This window comes from Delphinus delphis, chromosome 7 (assembly GCF_949987515.2).
Source record: "Delphinus delphis chromosome 7, mDelDel1.2, whole genome shotgun sequence".
Classification (NCBI taxonomy): domain Eukaryota; kingdom Metazoa; phylum Chordata; class Mammalia; order Artiodactyla; family Delphinidae; genus Delphinus; species Delphinus delphis.
Window position 1 is genome coordinate 86147201 of NC_082689.1, and position 21952 is coordinate 86169152.

At 40.2% G+C, this 21952-nt stretch overlaps 1 protein-coding gene across 2 annotated transcripts in view; it reads right to left on the minus strand.

Annotated features, from left to right (window-relative positions):
- ARHGAP15 (Rho GTPase activating protein 15) overlaps positions 1-21952 on the minus strand; it is a 621121-nt gene that overhangs the window by 20715 nt on the left and 578454 nt on the right. The gene's annotated exons all lie outside the window — the stretch shown is intronic.

The window sequence follows — 21952 nt, forward strand, 5'->3', positions numbered from 1 at the left end:
AAATGCATCATCTTACTTTTTTCCTGACAACAGCTTTATGAGATAGGTACTATTATTATCCCCATATTAAAGATGAAAAACTTGAGGCTCATGGAGGTTGTCCTGTGTCACACAGAAACGGTTGTGCTAAGATTTAAAGCCAGGTCCTCTGAGTGCAGAATATGAACTCTTCTTACATTGTTATCCCTCTGTCCTTCTCATACCTCACTGGTTCCTCTGTTTGCTATTCTTTCCCCCCAGTCCTGGGTCTCTTTAGTTCCCAATCAGATAGCCCTCATCTCTGTACCCAGAGCTTTGAGCCAGCCTCTCCCCCCCCTTCCCCCAGTCCCAGCTCACTTAACCCCAGCCCGGGTAAGAGCCCCAGGCCCCTTGCTTTCCTGGCAGGAGAATAAAGACAGCTGGCAGTGAGAAAAGCCTGTGAAGGAGAATATGAACGCAGTCGTGGTTATGGCTTTGCTGTCTGAGAACTCCCTCTGTCAGGGAACTGCTTTGGCTTCCCACACTTGCTACATGGACAGATGTTTTCAATTATTATCACTGACAAGCCTCCGGGCCAGGTTCCTTCTGATTGGCTGTTACAGGACTCAGAGGGGACTAAAGGAAACTGAGGCTAGGACACAAAACACCTCAGTCATCACTTTAATCATGTTTCTCCAAAGCAACTGGTTGAGTTGGACAGTTCACCCAGAATTGGAATCCTTTTGTAAACACAGACTCAATTTCCTTTTAAACCTTTCTTTCATTCTGGTTTCAATTTTTCCGCCCGTAGTTTTTCTGACATTGTAAGAGAGTGAGACATTTGTCATTTCTTTACCAATTCTTTCCTTTTGTTGTTCATCCGGAGTTTTGGGTACGTACCAGAGTATAGTGGGAGTTGTGACTTAGTGAAATTTAACCTGATGCTACTAGACTTGGCATTGCATCATCATCTGCAAAAATGACCTAGGTCTGATCTGGAAGCACAAATATCATCCAATGTTTCCACCTATAGTGACCTGGGGAATGTTCTACCCTAAGTTCAAAGCCACTTCTCACTTAAGTTTTGCATCAACTATAGGAGCCGTTTGACATATCTGTCCTGCATTACCAGGACTGTTGTCTAACTTTCTAGCTAATCATTGTATCAGCCATAGTTACCCTGATTTCTTTCCCTTACCATCTCTGGTGTGTCCTAAGGAAATCCAATGACGAACTGATCCCAAGAGAAATCTGAGGGAAGCCTTGGCATGGTCGAAAATAGAAAAGAATGTAGACGTGGCTCTCAGAAGCAACCCTGACAACCCTCTCTTCTATGTTCCTTCTTCTTCAATGGGATTAGTTATATTTGATACCACTCAGCCTCTAACTTCTCATTATTTATTCCTTCCTTCCTATTTCTATAATTAGAAGGGAAAATTAGACTGTCAGGTGGATTAAAGCTTTCTAAATTCATTTTTATTTCCCATTCTGTCATTTATCTGGTTAGAAAAAAAATGTATTCAAGATGCTCCAGTGTTTCTGCATATTAGTTTTCATGTTCTTTTGATGTCCTGAAGTTAGGTTTGTGTGTGGTCCGTCATGCTCAAGTCTCCAAACTGCCTTGTCTCTGCTGCCATTTTAAAACAATAGCAGCAGACACGCAAGTCACCAAACGTATTTGGTAAAACAGACAAAATCCACAGACTTAATCCTGAAAGCTGGAGTCTCCACGTTGATTTCTGAAAAATGTCTCCTTGACTTTCAAACCACACTCTGTATTTTAAGCCCAAAGGTAAAATATTATAGGATGTTAATTCATCCTTTTCAAAAAAGGCACATGAGGGTTAAAACATATGCTTTCTTCTTCACTCAGAAAAAAATTCACTCCAACCTTTTGGGGAGGGGAAATCACATGTAGCTCTAAAACAGCTGAAGCTAAAAACATCAAAGTTGGCATGACTTCAGTTATCACTGAATCAGGAAGATCAAGCCAAGTTTTTGAAGAAAATGGTTGAGCATTTTAAAACTAAAAGAAGTTAAAATGCTCTTTCTGAGCATGCTCGTTGGGAGGTTTTAAAATATTTTCTTTAGGTTGGCTTTATTTTGCTCATCACTTTGGAGACATTTCAACAAAAACTATCTAATTAGTCTTTATTAATATTGTTCACTAATGCCCTAGCCAAGGCCCAAGTGTCTGTCACCTGCTAAGGTGATGTTTTCGCCATGGTTGCCAAGGGACCACTGCTACTCAGCAAGGGTGAGTCGTCTTGGTCTTTCACGTTTTTGTCATCGTTGGGTTCAGGTATTTGTGGTGGGACAAACACGGGGGAGGGTAGAGGGACAGGGTGTTGAAGCAGTTCCACAGCAATACAGTACATTGAATATAGCTGCTAGATCCTTGCCTGTTTTGACTTTTTCTCTCAATTATCCACAACTTCAGTATTTCCCCCCCAAAATGGGTAGGATGGTTTGAGTATTTGAAAAACAAGAGGCAGTTTAAATCAACTCCCAAGCACATAAATATGGTCCTTGAAATGGAAACTGAACAGACCCTATGTTCATGGTTTTCTGATAGAATTTCACTCTCTTTTAGGCACTCAGTAGCTCATGCTGTGCTTCTCACAGTTTGGGGGTCTGCATTTATTTTTCAATAAGGCAGTCACTGCTCTTGCTTTACCTGGGATGAGATCAATTGACAGACCTGGAGGATCATTGACACGGAGCTTGTTATCACCGCCATCCGATACTGTCTCAAGATGTAAATTTCTCAAATGGTATCAACAGCTTGGTGAGAAGAGTGCTTCTTGTAGCAGAGCCCTTTTACTAGTTTCAGCACTGCAGTTTCAGGAATTTCTTTACTGGAGCTCTCAGTGAAATCCTCCAATAGCGTTTTTGAATTGCAATATCTTGCATGTATAATGGCCCAAGGGAATTGCCTCACTGGTGAGATTACTTCTACACCTGTCTAAATAGCATCAGATCTATAAATTGTCAAGAGGAAAGGCAAGAGGTAGGGTCTGACATGACTGTTGTTTCTAATATGCTGTCAGACAGTGATAGCCAGAAGGGCCAGCATAATACAGGGTATCCCAGTAGACTATCTGCAGGTCAGTTTAGATATATTAATCCATTCTTAGGTAAAAAGGAGGTACAATTATGCTCAACTTACAGATTCAAGTATACTGGGGAAAAAGTCTTATTTAATAGCTGGTAGCAGAATTCCTCTTAAGGGAAAAAAATCAGTTTTTCTTTCTTTCTTAGCAAAACATTTTTTTTTTTTTTTTTTTTTGCGGTACGCGGGCCTCTCACTGTTGTGGCCTCTCCCGTTCCGGAGCACAGGCTCCGGACCCGCAGGCTCAGCGGCCATGGCTCACGGGCCCAGCCGCTCCGCGGCATGTGGGATCTTCCCGGACCGGGGCACGAACCCGTGTCCCCTGCAACTGCAGGTGGACTCTCAACCACTGCACCACCAGGGAAGCCCAAGCAAAACATTTTGATGGACCATTCTGGAAAGATAATCCTTAGAACACAGCCAGAAAAAGAGATAAACAAATTCTCTGTATAAAAAATGAAATGGACTTATGAAGGTTGCGTGTAAAAAGAAAGAATATGAAAGAAGGGTGTTGGGGCAGAATTACATGGTGGAAAGTTGGAGGCCAAATGGAAGAGACAACCCACAAAAATTTCCTAGTGGAGGGTGTAGGGAGAATGACCAAGGCAGTAATAGGAATGCCTATTACTGAAGTTTAAATTTTCAATTATCTGCTAGGCTGGGTGTGATGTAATCTTTCCATCCTCCATGAATTTTCAGTAAATGTCTACTAAGTGCTATGTCCTGGAGTGAGCTTTTGGAAAGCAAGGCAGAGGAATTGTTAAGATAAGGAAACACTGGCAAGTGATGAGGCAATGCATGGGTTGTGGTTTCAGCCAAAGCAGGAAATCAAGCCAGAAACAACTAGATGAAACATAAATCCTTTCTGATAACCTGAGAGACACCAGGTTTCTAATTTCATAAGGATTGTAAGTTTGAACACGTTATTTTAATTTGAGTAGGAATGATGATGCAGACTGACAAAGGGTATTTCCTTGGGATTCCTGGTGCCATGTCTTGCCTGCCTCAGCTGTACCCAAGTTTCTTCTAAAGGGCCTATGCATCCTGCTAGTTCACAGATTTCAGGATGCAGCAGGACTGAGCCATATGTGCCCTGTTTCCCCAAGTGACCCATCCATTTGCGGTTTTGATACTTGGTTCTGCCTTTCAATTCCCCCCCTCAAGGACCAGAACCCGGCTCTGAACACGAGAGGGGTTGCTGGGAGACTTGACTCTATCACCTAATATTTGCCAGCTTCTTCTGCTAAGGTTGTTGTCTTTTTCTGCTCTCCTAAGTATACCTGAACCACTATTATTGCCTCTCCCCAAACACGGGTTACAGAGCCTTCCAAGATAGAGTCTGCATGCACCTGGGCTCTTTTAGTCTCATTATGTGGATCAATGTTCTTGACTTGAAAACCAGCAGTGGCCTTCTGTTACCCATTAGGTAAAATCCCAGCTCCTTATTAGGATATATTAGCCCCTTCATAACCTGTTCCAGTGTCTTTTTCCAGTACTCCCCATTCAATGTTCTCAATAAGCACTCATCAGAATATTCCTTTTTCTCCCAGTGAGTAGACCTGGCCATGTTTTTTTATGGCTGTTTGGACCAAGGGTAGAGGCTTGAATCAAGAAATGGGACCAACCAGAGTGCCTTTCTCAGCATTTAAACTTGGTTTGAAGAAGGACATTCCAACCTTTGCAATGCCTGTTAATATAAGGTCTTCACAGAACAGAGCACGTGATTTGGATTGTGTAACTATTTCAATTAATACATTAAGAAAAACTAAAAAAGGTGCCTTGGCTCAGAACTCTTTTTCTCACCAAAAGTAATTATGAAATTTTAAATTGTTATTTATACCACAATGTTCAAAATTATAATGACTACATATGACATAGTTCACATAAGTAGTGAAATTAGTTGATCTCCATGATATTCGAACAGAGACCTGGAAGTTCAAATCTAAGGAACTGATCTGGTTTCAAGTCATCTTTAATAGTGAACCATTCTATACAAGGTCAGTGTCTGCTGGGTGGCCGGTGATTACTAGAGAAAAATCTAAATCGTCTAAAATACAGTTGAGGAGTGGAAGAGGCCTTTAACGTTTAGGACTCTAAATTACCTCACAGACCACCAGCGAAAGGCACGTGTCTTCTGAATTTGACCAATTCTATATGACAGCTTATTTTCTTTCTTTTTTTAAATGTCTGCTATTGATATTTACTAATATTGTATTTATTTGCCCCGGGCTGGGCCACTCCAGCACCCATCCCAGGGCCCGCCCCTTGTTTTGCTCAGCACGCTCCCATTGGTTGAGACTTAGCAGTAATGATAGCTTATTTTCTACTCTGATCATAAAATTTTAACTTCTTGAGGCATGGATTGAACTACTTCTAATGCTCTTCTCAGCAAAAGTACCTGGTTACAAATAAGAACTTCATTAGCTTTTAGCCTTTAATGACTATTACTTAAAATTTAACACAGAGTCATTAATCTCCCTCAAACCAACGATCTTATTAAAGTATATATGTTGTCCATGCTTCCAATTTTTGTGGCACTCTGATTTTGAGGTTTTCAAGACAGTAGACAAATAGATTTCAAAAATCATCATGAGATCACCATGGAGAATGGGAAGAACAGTCTCTTAATTTCATGCATTAGGACAGGCATATATGGGAAGCAACTTCTAATCTTCTTTTAGATTCTACCCAGTTGTTAGTGTCATTTCAATGTGTGAGCTAACTTTCTATTTTTTCCTTCTAAGAAATGAATATATAACCTATTATTTAAGATTAGAGTTAGAAATGGATTTAGGGCAGCACCAAGTACTAATCCTTCATGTTCTACCATTTTCTATTCACGTTACATTTTTGCCCGGTACATAGTTGTGACTATAGAATAGGAAAACTGACCAGAAGGCAGGCTTAAGGTTCTGGTTATAAAGTTCTGATCATGTCACCTATAGAAGTTTAAAAAATACAAGTTAATATGGGACACATTTTCAAGAATCAGTGGCATTGAAGAAGATAAGAGCACGCAGAAGACCGCTACAGTACTGCAGAGGTTCCGGTGGCTCACTTCTACTTAACCAGCTCTCTATTTCCTCTGTAAAATATACTGACCAATGCCCACAACACACTGAATGTTCACAGCTAGTTAATGACTCTCAACTGTGCACATCTGTTCCCACTAGAGGAAAGTCCCAGGAGAGAGTCCCAAACAAGTTTATACCATTTGTACTTATTATTGTAATTACATAATTTAATTAAATATTATGTAAACTGATGAAATATGAGAGCAAAAAGGAAGACAGTTGCTTTGGGGAACACTTCTTTTGAAGAGAAGATAAATTCTACTAAATCTAAACTGACTAAAGGATTTTCTCTGAAGATGGGGTAGGTCTGGATGAATTCTCAAGGCTTTTTCCAAATCTATCGTAATAGATATTTCTTCGTTTTTAAATTTTGTTTCCTTTTGGATTTAGTCCCAAGTTCTATTTCATATGATAACAGCTGCCAATTACCATTTCCTGAGCACTTACTATGTGCCAGGTACTGTGTACAATGGTTTGTTTGCATTATCTCATTTGATAAACACAGTAATGACTATTAATTATTGAACAATGACCTTATGTGCTTGGCCTTTTGTTGAGCAAATTATAAATATTACCCATTTAATTCTTACAATACACCGATTTTTAGATACGGAAGCTAAAACACAGAAGGAATGGGAACTTTGTCTACACGTACGCAACTAATAAGTAAAAGAGCTGGGACTGAAACTCAGCTCTATGTAACTTCAAAACCTTATCTCTTGTGACTACACTACACTACTTCCACATAGAGGCTCTTTAAGGAGCTGCCTTATTTATTTTTGTAGCCTCAGTGCCTAGTTCAGGTCCTATCTCACTGTAGGGACTCACTAGTGTTACATGGATGAAGGAATGCATGCATGGATGGGTATTACTTCAGTTTTGCTTGCTAGGCCTTGATGTCACTTTGCCAGAGAGCACGGAAGAAAGACAGGCAACATTTCTTATTCGTAGACAACAGTGCTGCTTAATGTGACTTAGCCTCCATGTACGTCTCTCATTGATTGAAATACTATTATATTCAGATATAGGATAGTTGTGTTGGGGAAATAAGAGGTTGTAGTTACAATTTACTGTTGTGGACAAGTGGATTATTTTTTTTTGTCTTCTATGCATCTTTTTTCTTCCTTTTGGGGGAAACCTCTCGCCCACTCCCAGTCTCTGTGGTGTGAGTGGAGTTGACCCAGTCCCTGCCTCCAGGGTTGGGCTTATGTCCCAAGTCCAACTAATGAGAACCATTCATTCCTCTGCCACAGTGAATGGATCAGGAGCAAATACGGAATAAATATGGGATCGAAGCCAGGCCAAGGAGAATTGTTCCTGGGAATTTTCTATTCCCACGGCAAAAGAGAAACATACTTGCCCCTGAGGATGCTAGGCTGATACGATACAATACTGCTGCTGCCATCTTGCTGCCAGGAGGAAAGATTTTAAGCGAAAACGAAGCTAACCCAAAGATGAGCAGAGATTAGAGATGGAAAGAGGCAAAATTCCCGGCAAGATACTTTGGCACTTGGATCTAGTCATGCCCAAAGTCATATCTAATCCTGGAACTTTAAGTTAAGTAATCCAATAAATTCTCTTTTATACCTAAACAGTTTGAGTCGGCCTTTGTCACTTGCACCGAACTTTAGCATGTCTTAAGAATTTATAGAAGCCTAAGAAATGTTTTCAGAGTGCATAATTGGGATCAAATGGATTGATCCAGAAACCATGGCTTGCAAATGTTTAGAGGAGAAAAAGAAATTACACTTAAAACAAAGCAAAGAAAAAAAATTAAACACAAAGCTGAATCTAATATCTGGCTCTAATATCTTAGCTCTAGCTAGTGTTTTAACTTTGGTGCTTAGTAACACTCTTTTGTTCTTTGATTTAAAAGAAGACTAGCTAATCTGCTAAGTAAAATGGCTTCATACATAACATTGCAAGATCTGAATTTCTTGGAAGTCTTCAGAACAAGTCAGAATATGCAGGGGGAATACCCCCACCATGTTTTCAAATGAATTCTTTAATTCAAGACTTCTTCAAGCAGCATTTTCTTCCAGCTCACTTGCAAAACACACACTTGTGTATACACAACCATGCAGAAACAGAAATCCATTCGGGTACAATCTAACTTGTAATCAAGAACTACTAAAATAGGACCTTATCATCAGCACAGCACATCCCAAAATGTCTTTGTAAAATAAATCAAATTATATGAGTTAATTGATTCCAGGCAACATCAGCAAGTGCAGGTGGAGACTGAAGAGCAGGATGTTTATTAATGAAGTACTATTAATCAAAATTGACAATACCAATTCCTGTTTGTTGTATCTGAAAGCTACCTTCAGTGGTTATAGATATATTTGTTGAGTTTTAAAACACAGTTTTGAAAAGGAAGAAAAAAAGGTATAGTAACACATGGGATTTTTAGCTTTGGATTTTGGACTACTGATATTTAAACACAGGAAAGATATTCCTAAATGCAATTTGACAAGCAATGCCAAAGATGCCAGTGGTAATTAATTAGCACTTAATTGAGACCACAGAACAACAGGACATAGGAATTGGTACTCAGTGCCATTTCCCCCTTAGGCTCCATCTCATGAGGGTCAGGAGTGTGGCTGCACGCTGAAGGTCAGGAAGTAAATTGAGAGAACACATCGACGCTGGACATTTCATGATGGATCTCCTTCACCCTTTGCTGCTGCTCCCGGCCATCTCTGATGAGAAAACGACTGTGATTGTTTGAAGGGGAAGTCATTGTTCACGTACATCTAAACTAAGGTAAGCGCTGCCCTCACATCCTAGACTAGTTAGGCTGGACACTTCACAAAAAGATAAAACTCATGAATCAGATGTTAACATGAATGAGGGTAGGCCAACATAAAAGCAAAGTAAATTTAGAGTGAACATTTATTTGAAGTTGCTGGCTTTGTTAGTTTATATTCAATTTTTGTAGAAATAAATTTACACCAGGGTTTTTTATAGTTTGGACTTCTATGATGCATGTTAAAGACTTAAAAGACGTTTGGAAATTCAATCTAAGACCATCATACATACTCCCCCAACTCCTCTTCAAACATTGACCCTCTATCTTAATAGACAGGAGTCAACATGCTTTAACAGAGAGGAAAGAACATTCTTACTTCATTATTCCATGGACTGAACAAATGAAAAAAAAAAAGGAAATTAATTCTAGTCTCTGAATAAATCTAGAGACAATTTCTGATTGAAAGTTTATGGTAGCTTGTCATATAATACATGAATTGGGAAATAGGTTTGTTAAATTTGCCACAATATTTTTTGAAAAATTAAGTTGGGTCAGTTTTGATTTTTCCATCTTATAGTTGAAATCAGTAACTGAAGGTATAGTTCATTGATGTAACTGGGAAGTGATATCTGGGTTCTTGAGTAACAAACCCTCGATCCACACAGATTATGTTACTTTTGAAGGGTCTTCACTGTCCAAAAGGAGCTTGAATAAAGCACAAATGTCATACATACATCTGGAAGGAGACTCTTCAGGAATCTGCTTTACTTGGTCACACATGCCTGCAGTTAAAACCAACCAGATACCCTTCCTTTCAACACTCCTAGGAAGGGCTTGACTCTGATTCTTTGGAGGTCCTCGAGAATTTGTAGTAGACAATGACATCCACTGACAGAGCAGATGGCAATGACAATTTGGTAAGAAATACGTACTCCTTTTCCCCAACTGAGTTCCTTTCCATGGTTCATTCACGGAACTAAGTTGGTTCCCATGAGAGTCGCCTCAACATCACTGCTCTTTAAAAACAACTGGAAAAATCTGGACAAGGGATTTCTTTCTGAGAATTGAGATACTCATGTGATATGACTGGAGTAGATCAGTGGTTCCCAGCCTCCCTTATCATTAGAAAACACAACTAAGAGTTGGATGGCAACAGAGAGAAATACCATCTGGTAGCCTCAGAATTTGCAATCAAATAAGCTTCTCTTTATTGTCTTGATATTCATTTAGTTAAAAACTTCGAGAAAACCATAACTTTCAGTCTTAGTCAACCTTCCCCTCTGTGTTTTAAAATATCAGTTTGCAAACGTTATGGTATTTGAGGATAAAATCATTTTCAAACTCAGAGATCTTTGTACTGTTTAGTGGGATTAAAAAAAAGATCTATGAAAATCCCATATCTCTTCCGTTGGCCTTTAAACTTTTCTGATTTTAATACGGATAAGCTGCATCTTTAAATACCTTCTAGAACGCCACACATTTCAAATCTTCCCTAAAACACAAGGTCACAATTATAGTCCTATGCTTTAATGAAGTAACACGTGAGGCCTGAGCCACCCACTTCTATGCAGTGAACATTTCTGAACTTGTTCTGTAAATTGGAGCACCAATTTTATTTTGTTAATTAATTTCATTTTCATTATGTATTAAATTGATTTATACTTCCACCTTATAAATGTATTTTACTGTGTAAAAATACATTACATATAAAAGGTTAAAATACGTTTAGAATGAGTGAGAGGGGCTTCCCTGGTGGCGCAGTGGTTGAGAATCTGCCTGCTGATTCAGGAGACACGGGTTCGTGCCCCGTCCGGGAAGATCTCACATGCCGCGGAGCGGCTGGGCCCGTGAGCCATGGCCACTGAGCCTGCGCGTCCGGAGCCTGTGCTCCGCAACGGAAGAGGCCACAACAGTGAGAGGCCTGCGTACCACACACACACACACACAAAATTAATAAATAAATAAATAAAATAAAATGAGTGAGAAAATAAGGGCAAAGGGAAAATAAGGGGTTAGTAGAATATTTAAGGTGCATGCTGTAAAGTTACAAATGCTTGCCAAGTTTGACTCGAAGCTTGTCATTCCCTGTGAGTCATATCACTTCCAGGTAGTCTGCCAGTGACCAACTTAACTGTTAACTTCTGAGAACATTTCTGCTTTCCTTGTGCTGTCTATGTGACCATGTCTGTTCAGAGGCACCAAAGATTCTGAATTTCTTCTTTTTTTTTTCAAGTCAGATTGGAGCAGGGAACAGTTCCCATATTAGCTTGTCCATTCATACAAATATTTAGTGACTTTTATGTGTGGGTTACTCTGAGAAGGGAAGCAGTTTTGCATAGAATTTAGCTTTGGATTCAGAAAAACTTGCATTCAAATACTGACCCCACTACTTTTTAGTTGGGTGGTCTACGAAAAACACGTGGTTCCTCTGGATGCTAGATTTTTGGCTCCATAAATGGACAGTAATACCTCCTTTACATGGTTGCTGAATTGAGAGGATGTATTTCTAAATATTCAGGAGAGTATGGGACACGTGGTTGATGCTCAGTAAACTATGTCTCTTCATGCTAGGTATTCTCAAGAACCAGAAAAGAATAACTTCTGCTCTACATTCACTATGCTGTATGTATGTGTCAAGCTCCCCTTCACGGCTATGCCTAAGAAGGGCTATGAGTTGAGTAGGGAAAGATCTCCTCAGATGGGGTCAGATCTGTGATCGAGCAAATCTGAATATAGCTGGACACTGAGCCAGATGCTTCAAAGAAGTGGTAGCATCTGGGATGAGCAGAGAGCATAGAGAGGAGTCTGGGAAGGAGCAGAAGAATGTGGGCCAAGCCTTGCAGAGGGGGATGCGGGAGGTATGGGTGGAGCTGACGAGAAAATTCATTCATCTGATGAAGTGACACATTCGTTCACGGAAGTAATGGTTAGAATTCCAGGTAGAGCTAAGACAGTGAGAAAGTACTGACAATTTTATAGAAAAGGGACCTCTGTGATGAAATTACCTTCATCAGAAATTGAAAATCTAAGAACTTTAACTTTAAGAACCATCTAGAGTAATTAGCCAGTTGGAGGTCAAGTGCCTTCGACATAGCTTATTTCCATTTTCCTTTTACCACTAAAGTCAGCCTGGGTTATAGGACCTGCAAACCGGCTAGATGACCTGGGAAAGCACAGGTTTGCTCATCTTTGCAATGAGAGCCTTGGCCAGCTTCCCTTCTGGCACTGACACCTCAAAAACCTATAAGCCATTTCACTCTTGAAAATGAGAATAAAGGTCAGATGCTTGCTATTGCTGCTGTACCTCGACTTGCCTTTTGGACGCCTCTGTTTAAACTTCCAGATGTCTGCAAGAAATCCTCTGCATGCTGAGTCATTTAAATTTTTGAGAAGGTCTTCTTCTTCCTCTTTTTTTTTTTCAAGGAGTGGCCTAGGTGTTGACTGGCCTGAAATTCCACAGAACTAAAGACAAAATCAACTCCTTTCCCCACCGCCCAAAACAAAAACCTTCCATACGTGTCTCTCTGCGAAGCCACATTACTACTTCTTGATTTTAAACTCAACAGTTACATTTTTAAAGAGACATCACACTTTGGAATATAAACGTGTGAAATCTAAATACAAAATATAATAAAGCAGCTTGAGCCAAGCCACAATTTGAACTTTGCTGTTGTTTTAATTTAGGGTCGTCAAGCACTTTTGAACTTGTTTCTAGCTGTGCTACTATTCTTTGGTGGGTTTCGAGATGAAGCCAGCCACCTTCCAGGGGCTTAATTCGCTCACTTTTGGAAGATGCCCCATATTCTCCTCTGCTTTGCAGCATCTTTCCTCTGAGGGGCTGGGCATACGTAAGCCTCAAAATAGCCCAATACAGAAGGGTATATAGTCTTTCTGCATTACTGATTTGAGATGGTGAAAGACAAATATTGCATACTTTTCTCTAAGCACAGGAAATGCCCTTTTGTGATTCACTCCCCATGTGGACTGAGAAAGACATATGATTACAGTGTGTGTTTAGGCCCTTTCTAAGCTCTCTGCCTGGGGATAATGCAGGACTGCTGAGGGTGGTGGCTGCCACCAAGCACAGAGGACCCAAGAAACATTCTCCTCACTTTGGCTACATTGTGGCAGCCCTTATTGTCTGAATTCCTACCTTAGTGTATCCCCAATTGTGTTACTAATGACATTCTTATGGTACAACAATCTCCGTAAAGAAGTTCTCTATACCTGGGGGTGTTTATCTTCTTGGAAAGCCTTTCATTAGAACAGATAGTAATCTGACGTTCCTATACCTCCCTGACTCTTGCCTCTTCTGATATTTTAAATCCAATTACTGACCTCTATTTTTACCTTCAGGCTTCCTCAGAGGCCCCACCCCACATTCTAGAACACTTCCCAGTTTATGACTTCTCCCTCCCATTAGAACAAAAATTCCTGAACTCATACTTATTTCAGAAAACCTTTGCTGGCTAAATTCAAGACTAGTCAAGATAACTTTCAACATATACTGTCTACAAATGCATTTGGTCACTCTGATTTAAAGCAATCTAAATCCTTATTTCATTAGATTTTTTACTCTGCATCTGGACTATCTCTTCTTTGCTGTGATCTGTCTTAGCTTATAACTTTATTGATGAAACAGGATGTGCCAAACACACTTTTAGACTGCTTTGCGGAGTGCTATGAAAATGTGTTGTTCATTTATCTCACAAACATTTATTGAGCACCTACTATGTGCCAGCCACTGGACCAGGTTCTAGCATTACAGGAATGGACAGCATATATTCACCATCTTGGAAGGCACGTAAAGCAGAAGAGTTGTTTCAGTAGGAGAAGGCAGACTATGCAATAACAATAAAAAGTCAGAAAACAAAAATGAGGTGGATCAGGCAACAGCCCTGTTGGAAAATGTGGGTGGCCAGTGAAAGTTTCTCCAGGGCCTTTTAACTTGATGAAAGACTGTATTAAATTGAATGTCATGCAGATTTGACCTAGGAAATAATGACCAGTGAACAATATGCAGAGCATGATTGATTTCTATTTCCTGCATCGCTTAATAACCCTTTAAAAGTGTTATTGTAGTTGTCCTTGATTAGGGCAATTCATTTCCCTTTTCTGAATTTTAGGTCCAAAACTATGTGCTTGCTTTCTTGCTTTTTTCTTGGTGTGGTTCTTAGTTTATTAGAGCAATGCTATGGAACGGCTCGTTTCTAAATTTCTTCAGCTATATAAGTGGCAGGGTAGCAGATAAGTTTCCTTTCTCTCCCTTTTTTTTTCCTAAATATGCACACACATACAAACACCCACCTTCAGATTTTTAACTGGCACATCAAGGGGGAAACTTGAGCGTCAGTTTCAGGCTGTGTAACTGAGACCATAGCTCTGTGGCTTTGACTGCACTTCCCAGTGCCGAGTAGACTGCTGGGATTCCACAAATAAATAATAAAAATAATAATGATTTTTAAAGCATTTGGAATTGCTGAGTTGAAAGGTGTGGTGTAAGTGCAATGTTTTATTGTGAAAGTGATATCTCTTGCATTATCTTTTCCTAATGGAGGGTGGAAGTAATGGAGGCGGAGGCACTTATGCCTCCAGACCAGGGGTCCCTGAAGGCGGGGTGGAGCTCAGGCAGGCACTGTGGTAACACTTACTGTACTCGGTAACTGCTTCCTTCCAGTCTAGCAAGAAGGTATAAGAAGAGTCACGCTGCTGCTCGTTCTCCTAAACCTTAGAAAGTCATCCTTGTTTCTTACTGATGCAAGAAGTGAATGAGAATCATACTGGAAAAGTACCACAGATTTAATTAATTTATTATTATTATTTTTAATATATTTATATTTATTTTTGGCTGTGTTGGGTCTTTGTTGCTGTGTGCGGGTTTTCTCTAGTTGTGGTGAGCGGGGGCTACTCTTCGTTGCGGTACGCGGGCTTCTCATTGCGGTGGCTTCTCTTGTTGCAGAGCACAGGCCCTAGGCGCGTGGGCTTCAGTAGTTGTGGCACGAGGGCTACAGTAGTTGTGACTCGTGGGCTTAGTTGCTCCGCGGTATGTGGGATCTTCCCGGACCAGGGCTCGAACCCGTGTCCCCTACACTGGCAGGCGGATTCTTAACACTGTGCCACCAGGGAAGCCCATACCATAGATTTTAAAATATTAACTTTAGTTTTAGTTTTGGTCTCAAGTAAACACACATTTGGCAAGGGGCATGTCAGCAGCATGGATATTGTCTTGGACTACGTTATGGGCTGAATTATGTCCTCTCCCCTCTGCCCCCCCCATACACCCCAATTCATATGTGGAAGCCCTAACTCCCAGTACCTAATAATGTGACTGAATTTGGAGATAGGGCTTTTGGTAATTAAGTTGAAATGAGACTGTTGGGATGGGCCTTCATCCAATATGACTGATGTCTTTATAAGTAGAAGAAACTGGGACAGAGAGACGCCAGGGATGCATACACACAGAGGAAAGACCATGTAAGGGCACAATCAGAAGACAGCCATCTGCAATCCAAGGAGAGAGGCCTCAGAAGAAGGCAAACCTGCTGACACCTTGACCTCAGACTTCCAGCATCCAGAATTGTGAGAAAAGAAATTTCTGTTGTTTAAGCAGCCTAGTCTGTGGTATTTTGTTATGGCAGCCCTAGCAAACTAAGATAGTCTGGGATTATCTACATTTAGGATTCACACTGAACCAGACAGATATAGAAAAAGATAAATATTTTCCATACAGTATAGTCTGAGTGCTTTCTCAACTAAGTCCATAACTTTAATTATAAAATGAACATAACCTGTATTAAATTATGAATATGTTAACATATTGAAGGGGGACAAGAAAAATAAACACCAGATTTAGGCTCTATAGGCACTCGAAGGTAGAGTAAAAAAATCTGGTTTCCTTGACCACATTGTCATAATATGCATATATAACAGTTTATTGAATCCAGGCTGTGTAGACAACCAGAAGAACTCTGGCTCCATACTGTCACAATGCATGCCCACAACAAAGACTCTGGGGGAACAGCCCCTTTCATTCGATCCCTCTAAGTATTACCAACATGAGAGCTGAAAACCTTACCTCTGTCTGAAGTATATCTATATACCCATGCATAAGTTATTAACTGGGCTCCCTGGGTTCTGCTGCTGAAACTATCAATATATTCAAATCTCATTCTAGCTACTGCAAAAAAAACGGTATGTCAGATCAATGTATTAGTATCTTCTTAGACAAAAGAATCTGGAATTTTTTTTAAGTTTCCTTCTTATTCCTTGGACTCCAGTTGAAACATAGGTGATACACAGCCTAATAAGGGAAAGTGCTCACCAGGTGCCAGAGTGCAGGGCTGACTGCATCTATGAAACACTGTTGATTGTGTTTGATATACAGCACTCTTTCGTGAGTATTATGTGCTAAGTACTGTTCTTAGCATCCAATGGCGGAACATTTTAAAAAATTCTTATAAACTTTCTTAGACATTTTACAGGATGGAAATGACACGGACTGTATCTGAATGCCTTTAATTGCATATAATGTGACCTTTAATCTATCACTATTCTCGCTTTGGTGGGCTGTGTCTTCTGGACACAAACACAGCCTCAGAGGAGTTGAGAAGCAAACCTTTACTGAGAACCAGCAAGCCAAGCGGAAAACTAGAGAAGTTAAGCCAGTGATGAGAGGGGGTCATCCTTGAGATTTATCCTTTTAGATTGCTGCTCTGCATTTCTGGACCCCCCAGTTAAGAGATATATGTAATGACCAGCCCCTACACCATACAGCTTTGCCTTTCTGCTATTGGCTGCACTTAAGGCCTTTTATCAATGACAACAAGCGAAGTAGGTGGCCTTCTACCTCTTTCTAGCTGTAGAAAAAAAAAGTGACATAATTTTTCACAGCCTGAAATAATTGTGGAAGTACAGATACTGGTTAGCATCACTATGAATTATTAGTGGAAAAGTGGGTCTCAGAAGTACGTTACATGTGAAATATTTTTCGTCACTTGAACATGTGCCGTCCAGAGCTGGCCCTGTTCTAGCCGTCACAGGGAACAAACATTTCACATTCACAGATGCTCCCAATTTGGTGCGGTTTGGAGTGTAATTTAGATCAAACGTCTCCATGTAAATGAGTCAGGGTTTCTTAATTAGGTGCCTCTAAAGCAAAACCTTGGACCACATCAGTAGGTGTGGGTGTGGTGCCCACAATACTGGAATCTTTCCTATAGACCAGCCTCCTAGTATCATTCAAATAGAGCTTTTTTTTTTGGTTGTTTTTCTCAGGCAGTAATAAATCTGCAGATGGCATAGACAGAAAGACGCTACTTCAGAAGAGCTGTCTAAAAACACTGCCTCTTTGGCAAATGCCTTAAAGTAGGTCATTCTGCTGTGATTTAGCTTTTTTCTTTAGATTTGATTGCCAGCTTTTTGTTCCCATTACAAGTAGGGTGCATTCCAGTCCACAGACTTGTTCTTAATTTTTCCAACTGGTATTTGTTTACTAGGATTTGCAGATCTTCCTACAAAAATGGCCAATATCCTGTCACAGCGCTAATCATGCACTTGACCGCAAAGTGAAATGGATCCTGGTGATAATCTGGTGATGCTGAAATATTAAATGCCTTAAACACCCAGTCTTCCCACAGCAAAACTGCATTGATTTATATGGGTCGGTTTGTTGAAATAATTGTCCCATCTTTTATACATGTGAAAAGAAGAGGTGACAGGATGTAAATGGAAAACTTTTACAAGCCATATAGCTGTTTGTATAGATATTCAGGTTATCTGCTTTTATACTTGTCATTGTTTGTGTTTTTTATAGGGGGAAAATCATCGGGTCCCATTTCCCCATCAAGGCTTCGGGATTTACATGCAGAAACCCCTGCAGCATTAATGAGTTACCTGCATAAATCCCCTGGCAATCGATGGGCACATAGACCTTGTTTTGTTATATTAATTATTCCTCACAGAACCTTGACACTGACATTAAACGAGGCCTTAAAAAATCTTGATGAAGGTCTTAAGGTATCTTTTACTCTTCAAATATTAGCATTGCAAAAACTATGTCTAAGGCATTATTCATTTTGCGGTATCACAGGGAAGGAGGGATTGAAATAAGGAGATTGAGCAAAGGGCCTAGGGGGTGAACTTTCTGGTCTTAACTCTTTACTGCTTGGAGGCCAGTTTTCTTAGGACCAAGTTATAATCCTCAAATTGTGATAATGATTAAAATAAATATTACGATCATAGTGAATACAGGAACTGAGTATGCTGTTTTCTCCAGATTGGTGTTGAATATGGTGTCTTCTCCACAGGCCAAGTTTTGTCTTGGCAAATCGTTGGTGTTTTCAGGTGAATTCCAAAATGTCAGTTAAGAAGACACAAAAAAGAGGGCTCTAGAGAGGAGATGTAAATTATTGGCTAGGTATGTTGCAAGATGGCTTGCTAAGTATGTACTTAACAAACAGACTAGGAAAATGGTTTTATGTGCCACTTTCCTTCTTTCCCAGTAAAGTTCCTTTACTTAGAAGGCCTGGGGAGTGTGAGGCTCTGATTAAGCAAATGCTCTGGTAAAAAACACTTACATTATATTGTCATATGTGGATTAGCAGGACTCAAACAACACAATTAGTATTAAAATTACAATGGACACTGCATTATCGTCCTTCGATAATTCACACGGAAGTTTTGAATCGTGAAGGAACTTCAGTTGTCTCTGTGCTGGAGTGTGGTTACTAGAGAAGTGGGTGGTCATTAGGGATTTCAGACTGGTGAAATGACAGCTAATTGAAATTTGTTTGGATCCTTTCTGAGTGGAAGGTATTTATAATAAGTTATACTAGTTGATGATGCTCTTCAGGTTTTTATCATGCTGATGATTCCGAATGATCTGTTTACTTTCTACGGTGTTTCCCTTTGCTGGTTAGTGAATTTACTGTGCTAGTCCCCAGTTTGGTGTTTAGCTCTATCCTGCCTCTTCAGGCTCTGAACTCTCTCGGTGAATGTATCCACTCTCATGGTTTGGAATATTTACTCTAAAAAAACCTGATTCCCAAATCTACATTTCCTCCTTTAATATCATACCTTTACTTACCCACTTGCTAAAATGACTTGCTAAGTACCCCCTGCTGCTCTACCCTGTGCTGGTTACATGGGGCACTAAAGGAAGAAATGATTTCTGCCCTCAAGGAGTTAAAATTAACAACTACCTATATGGAAGGATTAATTAAGATTTTTTATCAGGCTGAGTAGAGCTGTCTACAGTTGCAATAGGAGCTTTGGGGGGCTTCATCTCTTTGGTGCTTTACAGTATATAACAGGAATTTTATTCACCTGTAACTCTGGATTAAGTCCTTTGAGGTATCAGTATCGTAATCTCCTCTAACACAGAAGAGGAAACTGAGGAAGCTGTTTTATCCAAGGTGACAGGGGTAAGGAGTCAGTGACTCAGGATCCAAACTCAGGTTTTCTGACTCTGAATCCAGTGCTATCTCCACTCTCACTTGGATTCAGCACAAGATCAGGTGTCTGGACTGGACTCTGCTTGAATTTCCAATTGTGTCAATCTCTAATAACAGTGTGTAGTCTTGGCTTTTACTTTCTTTATCTCCTTCGATTCAGGGTGTGCACAAACACACACACAAACACACACTACAAGGTAGATAAAGTTAAGCATTATTCCCATGCTAAAGACAATAAAGCAGCAGCTGAGAAGTGAAGCAACAGGCCTAAAGTTATTTGGGAAACTTATACCCAAGCAGGGGGCTGGAATCCAGTTCTTTAAATTCCTTCAACCTATCAGAGGCAAATGCATGAAGGACTTTCCACCCACAAATAACTCTTTCTAATTAGATTGGTAACTGGATAAGTTAGTTTTCCAGCTGGTTTTCTTGTTCTCCTAGAATGTATTCTCAACACAGTGATTCTTTTAAAACTGAAATCAGTTCATGTCAGTCCTGCTCCAAAATCTACAACTGGCTCCCCCTTTCTTTTAACTAAGAGCAAAGACCAGGTCCTTAATTTTTTTTATTTTTAACATCTTTATTGGAGTATAATTGCTTTACAATGTTCTGTTAGTTTCTGCTGTATAACAAAGTGAATCAGCTGTATGTATACATATGTCCCCATATCTCCTCCCTCTTGCGTCTCCCTCCCTCCCACTCTCCCTATCCCACCCCTCTAGGTGGTCACAAAGCACCAAGCTGATCTCCCTGTGTCATGCGGCTTCTTCCCACTAGCTATCTGTTTTACATTTGGTAGTGTATATACGTCCATGCCACTCTCTCACTTCGTCCCAGCTTACCCTTCCCTCTCTCCATGTCCTTAAGTCCATTCTGTACGTCTGGGTCTTTATTCCTGTCCTGCCCCTAGGTTCTTCAGAACCATTTTTTTTTTTACATTCCATATATATGTGTTAGCATGTGGTATTTGTTTTTCTCTTTCTGACTTACTTCACTCTGTATGTCAGACTCTAGGTCCATCCACCTCACTACAAATAACTCAATTTCATTTCTTTTTATGGCTGAGTAATATTTTATTGTATATATGTGCCACATCTTTATCCATTCATCTGTCGATGGACACTTAGGTTGCTTCCATGTACTGGCTATTGTAAATAGTGCTGCAGTGAACATTGTAGTACATGACTCTTTTTGAATTATGGTTTTCTCAGGGTATATGCCCAGTAGTGGGATTGCTGGGTCATATGGTAGTTCTATTTTTGGTTTTTTAAGGAACCTCCATACTGTTCTCCATAGTGGCTGTATCAATTTACATTCCCACCAACAGTGCAAGAGGGTTCCCTTTTCTCCACACCCTCTCCAGCATTTATTGTTTCTAGATTTATTGATGATGGCCATTCTGACCAGAGTGAGATGATATCTCATTGTAGTTTTGATGTGCATTTCTCTAATGATTAATGATGTTGAGCACTCTTTCATGTGTTTGTTGGCAATCTGTATACCTTCTTTGGAGAAATGTCTATTTAGGTCTTCTGCCCATTTTTGGATTGGGCTGTTTGTTTTTTTGATATTGAGCTGCATGAACTGTTTGTATATTTTGGAGATTAATCCTTTGTCAGTTGCTTCGTCTGCAAATATTTTCTCCCATTCTGAGGGTTGTCTTTTCGCCTTGTTTATGGTTTTCTTTGCTGTGCAAAAGCTTCTAAGTTTCATTAGGTCCCATTTGTTTATTTCTGTTTTTATTTCCATTTCTCTAGGAGGTGGGTCATAAGGATTTTGCTGTGATTTATGTCATCGAGTGTTCTGTCTCTGTTTTCCTCTAAGAATTTGACAGTGTCTAGACCAGGTCCTTATAATGGTCTTGGAAGGCCCTGTGTGATGTGGCCTTGTCAACTAGGTGACTCCTCTCCCCACCCTCCCTCTGCTCAAGCCACACCGGCCTCCTTGCTTTGCTGTAGCTTGAAGACACCAAGATGCTGGATGTTCTCTACACATCTCTGGAATGCTTTGACTCCAGGCAAATCCGCCTCACTAACTCCCTCCCCTCCCTCAAGTCTCTTCTCAAATATCCCCTTTGTAATGAGTTCTTCCCCAATGACTGCAAACCACCGGACTCAGGACCCTGGCAGCACCCTTGACCCTCCTCACTCTGCCCCATTTTTACTAGTTCCTTAGCAGCCATTATCTTCTAATATGCCATAGCATTTCCTTGCTTATTATGTTTATTTGTTTGATTTATTTATATTATGTGTGTTATGTTTATTATGTAAACTCTGTGAGGGCAAAGGTGACTTCTGTAAAGTTTACTGATGATCCTAAGCTCCTAGAACAGTGCCTGTCACATCCTTGGTTCTTAAAGTCCATCGATAACCCAGTTTCTATAAGTGACATCTCCACTCTTCTTTGTCTACAAATTGGACATCCTGGCACTGTCTCAAACTCTTTCCAGTCATTTATCCATCATATCAAACCTATCAGCAAATACTATTGACTCACTGCAAAGTTTCTCTAGAAATTCCCCTCTTCCCACTGAGCTCCTCAGCCACCACAGGACTAAACTGCTCCTTAGCCTTTCTCCAAGCCTCCCTCCCCAGATCCATTTCAC